General features: G+C 39.2%; 1 protein-coding gene across 4 annotated transcripts in view; it reads right to left on the reverse strand.

The window, feature by feature from the left end:
* The window catches only part of CEP350 (centrosomal protein 350), a 139,927-nt gene extending 133,313 nt beyond the window's left edge, over window positions 1-6,614 (reverse strand). For 3 of the 4 annotated variants that reach the window (XM_027086155.1, XM_027086157.1, XM_027086154.1), the window contains exon 1: window positions 6,270-6,614. The gene's annotated coding sequence lies outside the window, so the exon portion shown is untranslated. Of the gene's footprint in view, window positions 1-3,017; window positions 3,231-6,269 lie in introns of all 4 variants that reach the window. The other variant, XM_027086156.1, reaches the window with a different exon arrangement.
* Between the last annotated feature and the right edge of the window lie 9,596 nt (window positions 6,615-16,210).

Below are 16,210 nucleotides of genomic sequence, written 5' to 3' on the forward strand. Positions count from 1 at the left end.
CCTGCGTTCTAGAGCCCGCGAGCCACAACTACTGAGCCTGCGCTCTAGAGCCCACAAGCCACAACTACTGAGCCCACGTGCCACAACTACTGAAGCCAGGGAGCCTAGAGCCCATGCTCCACAACAATAGAATCCACTGCAATGAGAAGCCCACGCACCGCAACGAAGAGTAGACCCTGCTCACCACAACTAGAAAAAGCCTGCACACAGCAACAAAGACCCAACGCAGCCAAAAGTAAGTAAATAAGCAAACAAACATGGTTGCTTAAGGAAAGTAGGATGTAGGTTTTAAAAAATCAATCAATCTAGTTTTTAAAAGGGAGAGATGCCATGATTCCAAAGGAGCTTTTACAAGTCCATTTACAACAACAACAAAAACTTTAAGTGGTTAACTTTTTTAAAAATCACCTAACCTCAAATTTATCAAAGATAAATCCGACTCTTCTGGTTGCAAAAATATCCTTCCATCTATAAAAAGATCTCCTTTACACCATTATTTCTCTATAGAATTTTAAATGATTCATCATACAAGAAAGCGTAGCATCTACACAACTTTTCAGAGATTCATCTATATTGTTTTAAGTGTAGTCCAACTTCATTTATAACTAATCAGAGAACAAAGCATATTAGAGCTGGAAGTTAGGGGTCATCTAATCTCATGTTTTTCAAATATGTAGTAATGGTACCACATAGTAGATCAAAAAGAATCAATCTGGTACGTTAGAGCCTGCATTTTTTAATGAAACCAAATAAAACTGAATTGAAAATATCAGGGTGTATTGAAAGCAGCAAGGGTATTTTTTAGGTGAAACTTTCATTTCATTTTATATATAGATATATACATATCTATGTATATTATGTTCCCATGGAAAATCTATTTTTTACTATGGGTGTCCTAGTCAAAAGAGTTCAAGAGGTTCCCAAGCTTTCTCAGTTCACAGAACCCTTAGTGTCTCAGTAATTTTTTTCATAGTGCCCACAGGCCAAAAAATTACCTAACAGTTTCATTTATTAGGTAGTTAGGTCCATATAACCTAGTAAGTATTTATGTCCTAACAACTTAGTAGCAGCTTGAAAAATACATATAAATTAAAAGAAATCTTTTAATTACTAAATAACCACAATTACTTATTAATGGGATGTGTGCACCTAAAAGACATTACATAATTTCTCAGACCTTGAAATCACTTTGGACACGGCCACTTTCATTTACTGTTTCACACTGATTTCTGCACAGAACTTTCTTTTAATCACAGCAACCCCCAAAACCTAGCTTTTTGAAGACAACTGTCATTGAAAGGAATGTGGCACAATCTCATGCACAGTACCTCAAACTAATAGTTTAAGCAGTGGTCTCACAGACGTCAAATATCCCACAGATAACCCACAGTTGTCAAATATTAGTTTCCCTCAAAAATTTAAAAGTATTCAACAGTGCCCATGTGAGTTTACTACGGTGCTCCCAGGTACCTCATGGCACGGTCTGGGGATCCTGGGTTTACAAAACACTGATCTAGCCTATGTGCTTACTTTGTAAATTAAGAAATAAGACGTAAGGTCACAAAGTTAGAATAAAAATAAATACATTCATCAGGAATTTTCATAGATTAATTTTAACCTTCCCTCAACAAAAGTTTTGAAATAGAATCTAATCATGTGATATTCTGTGGATGAACTCTGTAGCTCTCTGAAAAACTATATTCAAAACTACATTATGTGACTGTATAATAGTAGAAAAATTCTGCCTCGATATTTTCTTTTTCAGAAAAAAGAGTTTCAAAAATGATAATGCCACTTACAATAAACAACACAAAAGTACCTAAAGTAAAGAAAAAAGGAAAGTCATCCACTCTCCCAGCAATAAACACAGCTAATAGTTTAATGTCTATCCTTACAGAGCCCTTCCTATGCACATACAAAATCAAAACAAAATCAAACTACATTTCTTTGCCTATGTATTTGTTTTAACACTGAATCATATTGCACAGTGTAGTACAACTTATTTTTTTCACTCAATATTATATCATGAACATTCTTCCTTGTCAGAACATAATAATAATTACAAACACCTATGTGGTACTTACTTAGGGCTTAAATATTAACTCATTTAATTCTCACAACAGCCCTGTCAGGTGAGAACTATAATTATATCCACTTTATAGATGAGTTTAAGTAACCTGCTAATGGTCACAGCTAATAAATGGTTAGGATTTGAACCCAGAAAGTTGGCTGCATGGTTCCTGTGCTCAAAGAAACAATCAGCTACTTCTCATCAAGTAAATATATCTATCCCTCAATCTATTAACAAGTGCATTGTATGTCACTGTAATTTTAACTATTCCCCTACCAACAAACATTTAGGATTTTTTTTTGTTACTTATAAATGTTGTAGACATTTATTTGTAATAATGCTAAAATGAACATCCTTATAGATTTGTTCTAGTGCTCTTGTGTTAAATTTTCTGTAAGATAAACTCCTAAAAATGAAATGACTCTATCAACGAATATGTGCACTTTTAATTTTGATAGGTGATGCCAAATTTCCTTCCAGAAACAGTTGCACCAATTTATAGTCCCAATGACAGAGGAGAAGTTTGAGATTCATATTTAGGTTAAAAAATATTTTGGGGGGCTTCCCTGGTGGCGCAGCAGTTAAGAACCCACCTGTCACTGCAGGGGACATGGGTTTAGCCCTGGTCCAGGAAGATCCCACATGCCACGGAGCAACTAAGCCCATGTGCCATAACTACTGAGCCTGCACTCTAGAGCCCAGAAGCCACAACTACTGAGCCCACGTGCCACAACTACTGAAGCCCATGCGCCTGGAGCCCATGCTCCGCAACAAGAGAAGCCACTGCATTGAGAAGCCCGCGCATCACAACGAAGATTAGCCCCCGCTCACCACCAACTAGAGAAGGCCCGCGCGCAGCAACGAAGATCCAACACAGCCAAAAATAAATAAATAAATATTTGATTCATGAAGAGTGAGGCCTGTTTTTTGAGTTTTTAGTTAACACATAGAAGAGATTGCCGGTTGTTCACAATTATCCTCTAATTGGATAATTATCTTCATATTAAACAAATGTAGACTTCACAGCTGTATAGTGGAGTCTTCATCCAGTTATGAAATCAACTATGGGTGAGATATTTCCTCCATATGAACTCTGTTTACTTACATATAAAACGTGGGAATTGGACTAGCTAGCCTTTAAGATTTAAAACTCCCAATGCTGTAATTAAAAGAGACTTAAAATTATTACAAGCCTATAATTATAGTACTAGTATAACAGGTCAGGGTCTTAAAGCTTCCATTTTCTTTAAATTACAATAACTATTGTCAGAACATCTAAGCAAATCATTAAAATAGTCAATAAAGTTTTCAGGATCTACCTGTGGCTTATTCTCAGCAACCTTTTAATACCAGTCTGTCATTCCCCTGCCACCTAGCAAACTTGACTTTATCTATGGACTATATTCCTAAGAAGAGTTGATGTGTGCCTAGGAACCATGAACTAGTGTTTTGTTTTGTTTAAATACTATGCCAAGACCACTCTCTAGTCAATTTATTCAGCCAATATTTATTGACTATTTTACTATGTGCTAGGCACTGGGTGCACAACAGTTAATAGACAATCTCTGCCATCATGGAACTTACACACTAGATGAGAAAGGCAAATAATAACCCAAAGTAACCACTAGCAAATGTGAAGTTATACTTGTGATAACGAACAAAAATATTAATGCAAAAAAACCTATGCAATCTTTCGATTATTCAGGTTTCGGGAGTGATTTGTGACACTAGAAATTGACTTTGTAAAAAAAATCAATAAAGAAAATGACTTCACGACTTGCCCCACAAGGCAAAAATAGCAATCACAAGTATAGATGGTAAGTTAACTTTTTAAATCATCAATTCTATAATAAAATCACCAAGATGTCCCTACTTTTCAGTTATGCTGCTGACCATGTGGCTTGAATATTTGTTTTAGCTAACCAAGAATATAAACGATCTGAAGTACTAAAGATGACAGGTACTTTGTTATAAAGCAGAAACTAACACACCATTGTAAGGCAATTATACCCCAATAAAGATGTTAAAAAAAAAAAAAAAGATGACAGGACTCTGAGTATCCAAACAAAATGAGAGATGACAAATTAACTACAATTTCTTAAGAACACTGTTCAAGCAAAAAGTACATACAGAAGTAGAGCAATTCACTACAATAATTCATAGCTTGTTACTAATTAACATAATGCTATGAAAATACTAATGTTTTTAAAGTACCGACAGTTATCCACGTAAGGAACTAGTGGCTTGTCACAATCTTTTAGATTTTAAAAAACCAAATGCCAGAAGTATCTATATTAATATTCAATTTTAAATAAAACTAATTCTATGACGTTAACTAGACGTGATCACTTTGCAATAAATACAAAGGTCGAATCATTATGCTATACGCCTGAAACCAGTATGTCAATAAAAATAAAGAAAAATTTTAAAGTCTTAGATCATCTGTGGAAATAAGACCATCATTCACATAAATAAATGAACTTCCTTGTTCATTTATTTATTCCTTGTCAATTTCCACAACTACAAAATAAGGACATTTGTCAAATCTACCTCACAAAATTGCTCTGAGCACTAAATAATTTATGTAGAGGCACACCAAAAAATGATGTAAGTTATTTTAGACAGCAGTTTCTTTTTGCTCCCACTATAACTTACAGCTATTTAACAAACAACAAAATTCGTTAGATAGGGACTTCATCTCCTTTCTTCTGTCCATGATATGGTAAAAGTGTTATAAAATGGTCAAAAGACTAGCAATCAGACCATTAGAAAAAAATTCTAAACTCATAACTCATAAATTAATTACCCCACAGGAGGCTGGCTGTTCAAGTATTAATGCTCTTACATAACACTACGCACCAATATATCTCAGAGAATCAGAAAAATTCTTCAACATATGTATGAAATTGTATACATACTATAACTCACCATTATTACAAACACAAGCCGTGCTACTCACTATGAAAAGTTGAGATACATATGTATTTATCCACACATACAATGTATTCTAGCTTGATGTTTATGTATCTGATTAAAGTATCTTAAATGCAATGCAATGAGGGTTCAATGGTTCAGATTTATTTTATTACACTGAACGGAGTTTGTAAATTTAGCACACCAAAACTAATTATTACATACCCATGGGCTTGAAGCAACTTCTACCATAGGTCTAACAACCAATCCCCCAAAGTCACAATCTCATGTTATTAGCAGCACATTGCCTTGTTTAAACACAATATTTTAAACTAAGAAATTATTTTAATGGAGAGTATTTTAATTGCTCTACAAAGCTTTTCAAGCTCTTACTAGGCCTGCCTAAAATAGCCATTCTTTAAAAACCCTTAAAATACAGGGCTGGAGGAGGCATCGTTAACATGGCAACATAACCATTAACGACTTTTCCAAATTCAAAACGAGGATCACCATCAAAACAAAACAATCAGGTGGAGTACAGACGTGGATACTGATCACTATTCCTGACAACGTGTTTTTTCCTATATGGAGGATTTGCTGCTACACAAAAACCACATCAAAATCTATACCTATGTGCAACCTCCTATCCGAAAAGCCAGCCAAATTCCAACCCATATTTGTGACATTAGCTAAATATCATTTAGCATGTTAGGCTACACTTCAAAGAGGCCAGGGGAAAATAGTGACAACTTTCAAAGCGTACAAGCTTTTTAAATCTCCCCCTACATCACTTGTGAATTAATGGACAGACTACATTCAGCAGCTGCCAAAGAAGATCAAAGTTTTCCCTATGCTTGAAAATGTTTATCCCCACCAAAAAGGAACAGAAACTAGTCATCCTTGCCACTGGAGCCAGTTCCCCGGGATTTCCCAAAATATGCCAGATATCCAAATGAAGACGAGACACTTCTCCGGAGAGCAAGGGCGAGAGGTATCTCACACCTTTTGCAGAAGAGAGGAGGGGCGAGGGAGGGGTGGACAGGCACTGGCAGATAAGGAAGGAAATCCCGTCTACTGCAGGCACCGGTGGGACCTGAAACCTAGGTCTCAGAATGGCCCTCCTAGCAAAGCCTAGGACCCAGGGAGGCTCCTCGAGGGGGACGCCAGACTGGGCCAGGGCTCCTGGCGCCCCGCCCCGCCTCCCCCGCCGACCCGGGACCGCGGACAGAGGCAGCGAAGGCTAAGCGAGCATCCGCGGTCACAGCCAGGTCCTCCCGCAGCTCACCTGAGAGTGTCGCCTCCGCCCTCGGCCCCCACGGTGCATCCCGCGGGGCCTGGCGGAGGGTGCAGTGACGCCGCCCCGACCGGCCCCAGGGCTGCCCGGCCCTGGCCTCCCCGCTCCGGGGACGCACCGGGTGCCCGCCTCGCACCGGCTCCCGGGATCCGCGGGTCTGCAGAGAAGGAAGGAGAGGCGGAAAGGCTGCCTCCCCTCCCCCACAGCAAGCCACCCCCTGAGCTGCGGCTCTCTGCAGTTCCCTCTGGCGCAGGTCTGGCCCGGCTCCCCCGCCCGGGAGTCACTTCAGCAGCGGCGGCCCAGTCGCCATTACAGCCCAACAACTGACACGGAGGAGGAGCGGCGCCAGCGGCAGTGGCGGTGGCGGCGGCGGCGGCGGCGCGAGGCAGGGCGGGAGCAGTGGGGGGGGCGGGGGGGTGTGTCCAGGCAAAACTCGCGAGAAGTGTCCCGAGTCGGTTCCCGAGGAATGCAACCTTCGGTTAGGGCCATGCTAAGTGTGGCCAAAAGGCGAGTGTGAGATAAAACGAGGAGAGGAAGCTCGAGGGCGCCATGTTTGGTGTGGCGAAGGTTGAGCCTTGCAGGTCTTGGGAGGAGCCAAAGTAGATCCGCAGCGGAGACCTTCCCCTCCCCCCCCCCCCCCCCCCCGCCCTCTTTCATCTAAGTGGGCCTTCTGGCTGCGCATTTCACCCCCGGCCGAAAAAAAACAAGCTGGGGTTATGACAAGGATAAGCTCGAAGTCTGAAAATTGCAGCTTCTCAGTGTTTATGATGTTTCACCAGTTGTCCAAATAAATCTTCTGTACCCCAGTCAGTTTCAGAGTAATTGCAGCTCTGCGGCTGCGGCAGTTACCCACTGCTGGCACTGTGGCCGTTTCATTCGCGAGGGTTACAATTCTGTTCAGCACGCACTCTGTCTAGTGGCTTAAGACTCCAGAGCAAGTAAAACGGAGTTTCCTCCCCTTAGGTGTTGGCATTGATATAACTGTGCTTTAAGAGACTCTATGATCACCATATCTTCTACCATCCTTAACCACTTTCCCCAATCTCTACATGGTGAATTCTATGATCTGTGAAGACTTAGCTTAAATTACATCTCTTTTGCAAATAATGCCACCTTCTGCTAGGTGCTCACTGCACACAAGCCCTCCACCCTTCACTTTCCTCCACCTTCTGAACTCATATAGCTATTTATCCAGAGACTGTTTCTCATCTTGAGGACTCTTTTTTTCCTCTTCTCTTTATACACCAACAGGGCCTAGCATAGTAACTGGAACATTGTAGGTGCTCAATAAATGCTTGTCGAGTGGATCTTAATAAAAGCTGGAGGCAGTAACTGCCCGCTCTCTTAGGGCCTATAGCTGTGCCTGAATAGGAGGTAAATGGATGTACAAAAATCCTGCACATATGTAAAATGTGTACTGTGTCTCCAGGAAGCTGTGCTGGGGGGAAAAACAGGAAATGTGGGTATCCCAGTGGTCCAAGTGGTAGCAAGAAAAACAACATAAGGAGAGAGTTAATTAAGTTTTCCCCAACCTTCCTATGTAAAGCAGTGGGATAGATGCTTTTCATGTTATTTTACTGAATTTATTCAACCATCTTATTAAGTATTATACTCATTTTTTTAAAGTGCTGAAAAGCTAAGTAATTTGCCCAATATTACACCATCAATAAAAAGCAGATGTAAAATTTGAGGTCTCCCTTACTCCAAAGGCTATTTATATTTTTTTCACCTCCATACTACCCCCTGGGCAACAGAGAAAACACCAAAATTCCTGTCACTGTGTAGGGAGCAATGCTATCCTCATATCAGCCTATGCACGATTTCCACCTCTTATACCTTGTACTGATCTTTGGCCTCTCCTTCACTTTGAAAAGAACTTCAGCACATCAACCCCTCTCCTTTTCAACATCCCATAACTCCTGTTGTTTATACCCTACAGGTTGGCTCCTGAGTATATTGTTTTGTACTGTTTGCTCTTTCATGAGTGTAATTAATCTCTTGAACAAGATTGGAAGCTTAATGAGGAAAGGTTTGTTACCCTGCCAGTAGTGCTAGGCACATAATAGGTATTTAATGTAGCTCCCTTTTTTTCCTACTTCTTAGAAGACACCAAGATCTTGGTGTCTTTATAGTCTTTATATTCTTTGTTGAGTACTGTAGCTTTGACTCTCAACTTTCTTGGAGAACTTGATCTTAGCCCAAAATTTCAGACTGAATCTCCAACTGTCTTACCCATCTCCACATAGATACAGAAGTCATCGGTACCTCCAACTCCCAAATTAAGTTCATGTGTTTTCCCACTCCTCAATCCCACAAAGCCAGCTCCTCTTTCTGTCCTGTATTTCTGTTAATGGCCATTGCAAACACACTTCTGAGAACTAAGAGAATAAAAAGTTTTAAAATACTATATATTCTTCTCTATGCCTTGCTCCTACCCAATCAGCTATTGTCTCTAAATACCAATAATACATATTTCTTAAATCCACTTCCCTGTTGTCCAGGTGCACCACTGCTCTTCTAATTCAGGCTCTCATTTCTCCTGCCCAAATGATTTCAGCAGTCTTCCTAGAGTTCAGCCTGAGTTTTGTCCCTGCCCTGCCTGTGCCTGCCAAGATAAGTAAAAATTCCTCACCTCAGTCGTTAAGGCTTTTCTCAATATGACACCAGCCAAGCTTTCTAACTTCCTAAAATAAGGCAGCACAAAAAAATAGAAAGGGCAAGGATATGGTGTCAGGAAGATTCCAATTCAAATCTTGACTCCATCACTTGCCCATGACCTCAAAAACCTCCATTTTATTGTCCATAAATCATGACTAATTATACCTACCATATAGGGTTGTCTTAAAGATTAGAAATAACATCTGTCAAGAGCCTGGCACATAAAAGAGAGAAATAAAGAGTGGCTATTATTATTTCCCTAATTGGATGTAATGTTCAAGCCAGTTTCCATCTCAGACATGGCCCGTTCATTCCTACTTCTAGACCTTTGTTCCATAACCTGGATCACATATCACCCTGGTTTGCAATTTCTGCCACATTCCTTAAGTACGAGCTCAAAAGCTACCTACTGCAGGAAAAATTCCATGACTGTTCATCCTTTGCAGGTACTGAGTGCACCCCTGAACTCCACAATGCTGTGTACCTCCTTAGGACTGTACCTACTATAGATAGTTCTGCATTTATATTACACATCTTTGTCACGTTAGACTATAAAGCTCTTTGTTTCCTTCACAGTGGTTTAAGAGCATAAACTTTGGAGTCACGTAGACCTGGATCAAATCAAATAACTTTGGTCAAGTTACTTAACCTCTTTGTGCCTCAGTTTCCACATCTGTCTAGTAGAGATTACAATTGTACCTACTACTCCATAAGGTTTTGTGAGGGTTAAAAGAAACAACACATGTAAAGGACATAGCATAGCATGGTACTTCGTGCACAGAAGGTGCTCAAAAATGTTGGTTATTTTTACTGTTTTTTATCAACTGAATATGTGCCTTGCATATACTAGGCACTCAATATTTGTTGAATTTAATTGAATGTTTGTTGGATTTAATTAAATTTGGAGTGAATAGCTACATGTTTTCTCTCCTGAGAATGTAATATTTGACATTGATCTCTAGACATAACAAATAGAGAAATAGAGAGATATAGCTATGGTGATGTCATTCGCTATTTGAGGTTAATTGAATGAAATTATGTGTCAGGAATGGCTAAAGACATTTCAATTGAAATGTCAAGCCTAGGTGTCAAATCTGATCTGTATTCTTGTCCACCACCTTTTCAATAATAAATTCAACCATTCAGACTGCAAATTTCCCTTCAATTATAACAAACTATGCAGACACCAAATTTAGGGATGGGTTTTCTGGTTACTTTCTTTTTCTAGATTCAGTCTTTTGGCTTAGTTTTGAATTTTCTAGGGCATTTGGTGTTCTGATGTGCAGAACTATAAAAAAACTAAAATTTATCAGTAAGAACTTTCTTTGACAATAAAACAGAGACATAGTCATTTATCTTCATATATATAAATATTTGTGTATGTGTGAGTGTGTATGCTTGAGCACACAAGCCAAGGTAATATTGGTCAGAGAAGTCATTTGACAGGAAATCCAGAGAGTGAAAGGAGAATAGGGATATCTATAAAGGCAGCATTTAACCATATTTGACTGTTATTAACAAGAATATTAAGTTGCAATTTTTAATTTCATCATTCCTTTTTCAAATGATATATAATTGACATACAAAACTTTATATTGGTTTCAGGTGTACAACATAATGATTTGTTATTTGTATATATTGCAGAATGATATCACAATAAATCTAGTTAACATCCATCACCACACATAGTACCAGAATTGTTTTTCTTGTGATGAGAACTTTTAAGATTTACTCTCTCAGCAACTTTCAAATATGAAATACAGTATCACTGACTGTAGTCACTGTGCTGTACATTACAACTCCATGACTTATTTATTTTATAACTGGAAGCTTGTACCTTTTGATTTCCTTCATCCATTTCTTCTGCCCCCACTTCCCCACCTCTGGCATCCACCAGTATGTTCTCTGTATCTATGAGTTTGGTTTTTCTTTTATTTTTGTTTTTGTTGTTAGATTCCACATGTGAGATTGTATGGCATTTGTCTTTCTCGGTCTGAGTTATTTCACTTAGCACAATGCCTTCATAGTCCATCCATGTTGTCACAAATGGCAAGATTTCATCTTTTTTATGGCTGAATAATAGAATGTTGTGGCATATATATATATATATATATCACATTTTCTTTAGCCATTCATCTGTTGATAAGCACTTAGTTTGTTTCCGTATCTTGACTATTATAAATAATGCTGCGATGAACATGGGGTGAATATATCTTTACAAGTTAAATGTTTTCATTTTATTCAAATGAATACCCAGGGGCTTCCTTGGTGGCGCAGTGGTTGAGAGTCCGCCTGCCGATGCAGGGGACACAGGTTCGTGCCCCGGTCCGGGAGGATCCCACATGCCGCGGAGCAGCTGGGCACGTGAGCCATGGCCGCTGAGCCTGCGCGTCCGGAGCCTGTGCTCCGCAACGGGAGAGGCCACACAGTGAGAGGCCCACGTACCGCAAAAAAAAAAAAAAAAAAAAAAAAAAAGAATACCCAGAAATGGAATTGCTGGATCATATGGCAATTCTATTTTTAACTTTTTGAGGAACTTCCATATTTTTTTCCGTAGTAGTGGCTGCACTAAATTTACATATTCACCAACAACGTACAAGGGTTCCCTTTGCTCTATGTCCTCATCAGCACTTGTTATCTCTTGTCTCTTTGATAATAGCCATTATAACAAGTGTGAGGTGACATCTCCCTGTGGTTTTGATTTGCATTTTCCTGCTGATTAGCCATATAGAGCATCTTTTCATGTACCTGTTGTCCATCTGCATGTCTTCTTTGGAAAAATGTTAAATTACAGTTTTTGAGTGAAGCCCTAAGGCAAACTGATAGCAGAAACCAGAGTAAGTTATGTGACGGGACTCCAAGAAGCACATTTTCAAAGGAGTAATATGAGACCAGTTATGTGATTCTTCACATAACTTCACCAAAGATCCTTCAACCTGGTCACTGATATGAAAGAATTGAGGGATTGTAGATTCAGAGAATTTGAGGGGAAGACTTTTGAGGGGAGAACAGGCAGTGGAAATGCAGAGGTAGCTTTTTCCTTACCTCAAGCTAGTGAGAGAGGGGCTTTGAGGAGAGCTACATATGTGCTTCAGAATTTGGACACTGGAGTAGTCTGAGACTATTCCAGGAATTGGGCCTGGAAAAAGTACAGCAGCTTCTGTTCTGAGTATCTGACGGTACTCGTGAAATTAAGTATTCCTTGCTCTAAAAGGGGAGCCAGAGATTAGTGAATCCCAGGAACTAGCTGTGGGACCCATGTCAATAGTATTCTACTCTTCGACTTAGGTGGGAAGATATATAACATTTGCTTATACATACATATAATATCTCTACAGAGGTACAGAAGAGACTGTTAACACTGGCTGTCAATATGGAAGGAAACTAATGACAGGGAGTAAGAGGGAGACTTATCAGTTGTAGTCTCTTATATTTTTAAAATTTCGAACTTTTTTTTAAAGAAAATGTTCGTGGTTTTATTGTATCATAAGGCATTGAAACGTCTGAACAAATCAATATCTGGGTGGTGAGGCAGCTGATTTCTCCTTCACTTCTTTGGGTTACTAGAGCAACTTGTCAGTAAAAAATGTGACTATATGAGCCATTCAAAAAAATAAATATTTGAAAATAAAGAATAGGTATTTTCCTTTTTAAAAAAAGAAATTAAAATGGAAGGAATCCTCCCAAGAGGGTGGCTGAAGGAGTGAGTGAAATCCAGAGAAAGAAGAGTATTTGGCTGGGAACCAAAGATGAGGGGACCTTGGGAGTGGCCAGCTGAAGGGGAGGCAAGATGCACATCCAGGGAGTTGCAGCTATGGCAGCCAGGCAGGAGATCCTTTAAAGAAGCCAGGGAAATACCCCAAGAGAAAGAATTGGCTTTAAACATCCACCTGACAACAGTAGCAGTCAGGTGAGAATGTTCTTATAAGCCTCACAGCTCCTCCACGCCTCCCCGACTTCCTGCCTTCCACCCCGGGTAGGGCAGCAAACTTGAGGAAATGGAGATAGTCCAGACAGAAAAAGAAAAGCACCTTGCTCCCTCCTGGAAGGAGACAGCAAAAATGCAGGAAGCCCTAGACAGGAGAGGGTAGCAGTCACACCTTTGGGTGAAGATAGAAATGTTGATTCATATATTGCACTGGACATTTTATTACTGAATTAACACTGTTTGTCAGCTAACGTGAGTTCCGACTTTTTATTAACTAAAATTGATCAGAAAAGTCATGGGAACTTCTTGAGTTTTATCCAGGAGTAAGAGAAGGATTTCCCTCACAGAACGGATATAGAAGGACAGCGGAAGAACAAAGTAAAGTTGTTTTTATTATCACACCCCTGAGTCTTGCTTATTCAGCATGGAATTACATGACCTTTACCACAAGTAGAGACAGATCCTGAGAGAACTTGAGCCAGCAAAGAGTGACAGTGGATTTAGAAAAGCAGAAAATCAGTCATAGGTGCATTAGTAACATTCCACAGGCAAGAATGGAATGATCAACAGTGGGGAAAGAAAGAGAAGAGGGAGAAGAAGCAAGAAGACATAACAGAAGAAGCAATAGCAGACGTAATCCGCCTTTGGAAAAAGGAGTTAAAGACAAAATTAAAGATTAGTAGCAACAGTCCAGAAAAGTTCAGTGATTTAAAAAAAAAAACTAAAACCCAATTTTTAAAAGAGGCAACAATTTGCAACAAATTTGAGGGCATTATGCTAAGTGAAATAAGTCAAACAGAGGAAGACAAATACTGTATGTTCACAATAGATACATGTATCAAATCATTATATTGTACACCTAAAACTAATACAATGTTATATGTCAATTATATCTCAATAAAAAATAATTTAAAATTTTTTCTAAATGGCAAGATGCTCTACATCACCAGCAATCAGGGAAAGACAAAATAAAACCATAATAAGAACTGTCTCACACCCACCAGATTGCAAAAAATTTAAAAGTCTGATAATACCACATGTTGGCAAAGACGTGAAGCAATGGGAATTTTTATTCACTTCTGATAGCTATGTAAATTGGTTCAATGATTTGGGAGAACGCTTTGGAAATAGGCAGTAAAGTTGAAGATGTGCCTATGACCCAACAAGTTCACTGAAAGTGGTCCACATTCTCAAACTCGTTGTTATTGAACCACAGTAAGATAAAGAGCTTGTGCAAGGATGTAAATCAACTACATCAGTAAGCACACCGCCTAGGTGAGCTGACTTTTTTTTTTTTGAGATAAAACTTTCTTGATGAAAGAAAGGTACAATGGGACTTCCCTGGTGGCGCAGTGGATAAGACCCCGCACTCTCAATGCAGGGGGCCCGGGTTAGACCCCTGATCAGGGAACTGAATCCCACATGCACGCCGCAACTAAGACCTGGTGCAACCAAGTAAGTAAATAAATAAATAAAAAGAAATGATACGTTGATTTATATTCTGATACAGGCTCCTTATCTCACCTCAGACTTGTATTAAATAGTTAACTTCTATAAGAAACCCAAGTGCAAGAGATTTTATGAAAGCATTGTTTATAATCTCAAAAATAGGAAATAATAGGTCCATCAGCAGGAGAATGGGTATGTAAGCTGGGGAATACTCATACAATAAAATACTAAGCAACAATGAAAATAAATTAAAGGATAAATCTCACAAACATAGTTTTTAAAAAGCGAATTGCAAAAGGATATATACATAATACCACTTCCGTGAAGCTTAAAAACATGTGCAATATTGGTATAGCTTACTCAGGAATACACACAAATGTAGCAAAATATTTTTAAGTATCAAGGAATAAAAAAAACTGAATTTGGAAATGCCATTACCTCTGAAGGAGCAGAAGGGGAATCAATACGTGGTAGGGGTGACCGCAAGAAGCTTCAACTTCCTGTGTTGATAATGTTTTTATTTCCCAAGCTGGGTGTGGATATACAGATGTTTGTATTATTTTTTTTCATCGTGCTTTTATATCCAAAATATTAAATAATATACGTTAAACATAAAAACAAACAACTTAAAAATCTATGTGGGGAATGGGAGCAGGAACAGCAAGATGGAAGAGTAAAAGAGCACAAGAATGTAATTTCACCCAGTAGAAATGATATCCTACAAAGCTGGGGCTCAAGAAACTTTTCAACTTTACAACACTGGGCAGAAAAGTACAGTCATTCTTTTCATCAGAGTTTAAGCCAAGAAAAAGCAGTAGTAACTGCCTTGGGCATAAATTAGCTGCAGTTCAAGTAAGGAGCAACTGTCACCTAGGGGATGCTAGTGTAGAATCAACTTGACTGGTCTCCTGATTCAAAGCTGCTGTCCCATACCAGCAAAGAGAGGTCATCCTATCACCTGAGCCCAGCCCCTCCTCTACCTACATTCCTATGAGAGGAAGATGTGTCAGTGAAAAAGCAGTACAGCTGGTTCTAACTGCAAAGAATCTCAAAGATAATGTTAACATTGTCCACATTTTGATTAGCTCAAGACAAAAATTAAATTGTCTTCTCTGGCATTTATTAATTACACTCTTATTACATCTTTGTTTTTATTTTGGTCAAAAATATCCTAGGCCTAAAGGTCACATGAAAAGTTTTTAGTTTCGCTTTAGACTTACTTTATGTGACTTAAAAAAAAATCAAGATACTAAAACTGGAAAAACTAGAAATTTGATTTTTAAATATACATTTCTCTAATAATAAAATACCTATTTTAAGTCAAGAAAAAAAAAGAATGGTCAATAAGTGGACCTACTTGAAAAGTAGAGAATCAAGTATTAATGACTTTATTTATTTATTATTTTTTTTTGCGGTACGCGGGCCTCTCACCGTTGTGACCTCTCCCGTTGCGGAGCACAGGCTCCGGACGCGCAGGCCCAGCGGCCATGGCTCACGGGCCCAGCCGCTCCACGGCATGTGGGATCCTCCCGGACCGGGACACGAACCCGTGTCCCCTGCATCAGCAGGCAGACTCTCAACCACTGCGCCACCAGGGAAGCCTGGTGACTTTAAATAAATAGAAAATATATTTCAGAAGCTTAGAAACATTAATACTGCAGATAGTATTTTCCAAAGATGGCTGTACCAATATATTTCATCCTACATGCTTTTCTTAAAATGGGATGTTGACATTCCTCTCTTGAGATGTGGGGTCTGTGTATCCTCTTCTTGAGCTTAGATGGACTTTTGTAACTGCCTTTACCAACAGAATACAGCAGAAGTGATGCAATGTGATTTCAGAGGTTAGGTCATAAAAAGCAATATCACTTCTGCTTGGTGCTCTGTATCTAGGGAC

Source organism: Aethalodelphis obliquidens, unplaced genomic scaffold (genome assembly GCF_003676395.1).
Source record: "Aethalodelphis obliquidens isolate GAN/ISIS:26980383/991018 unplaced genomic scaffold, ASM367639v1 scaffold55, whole genome shotgun sequence".
Taxonomy (NCBI): Eukaryota; Metazoa; Chordata; class Mammalia; order Artiodactyla; family Delphinidae; genus Aethalodelphis; species Aethalodelphis obliquidens.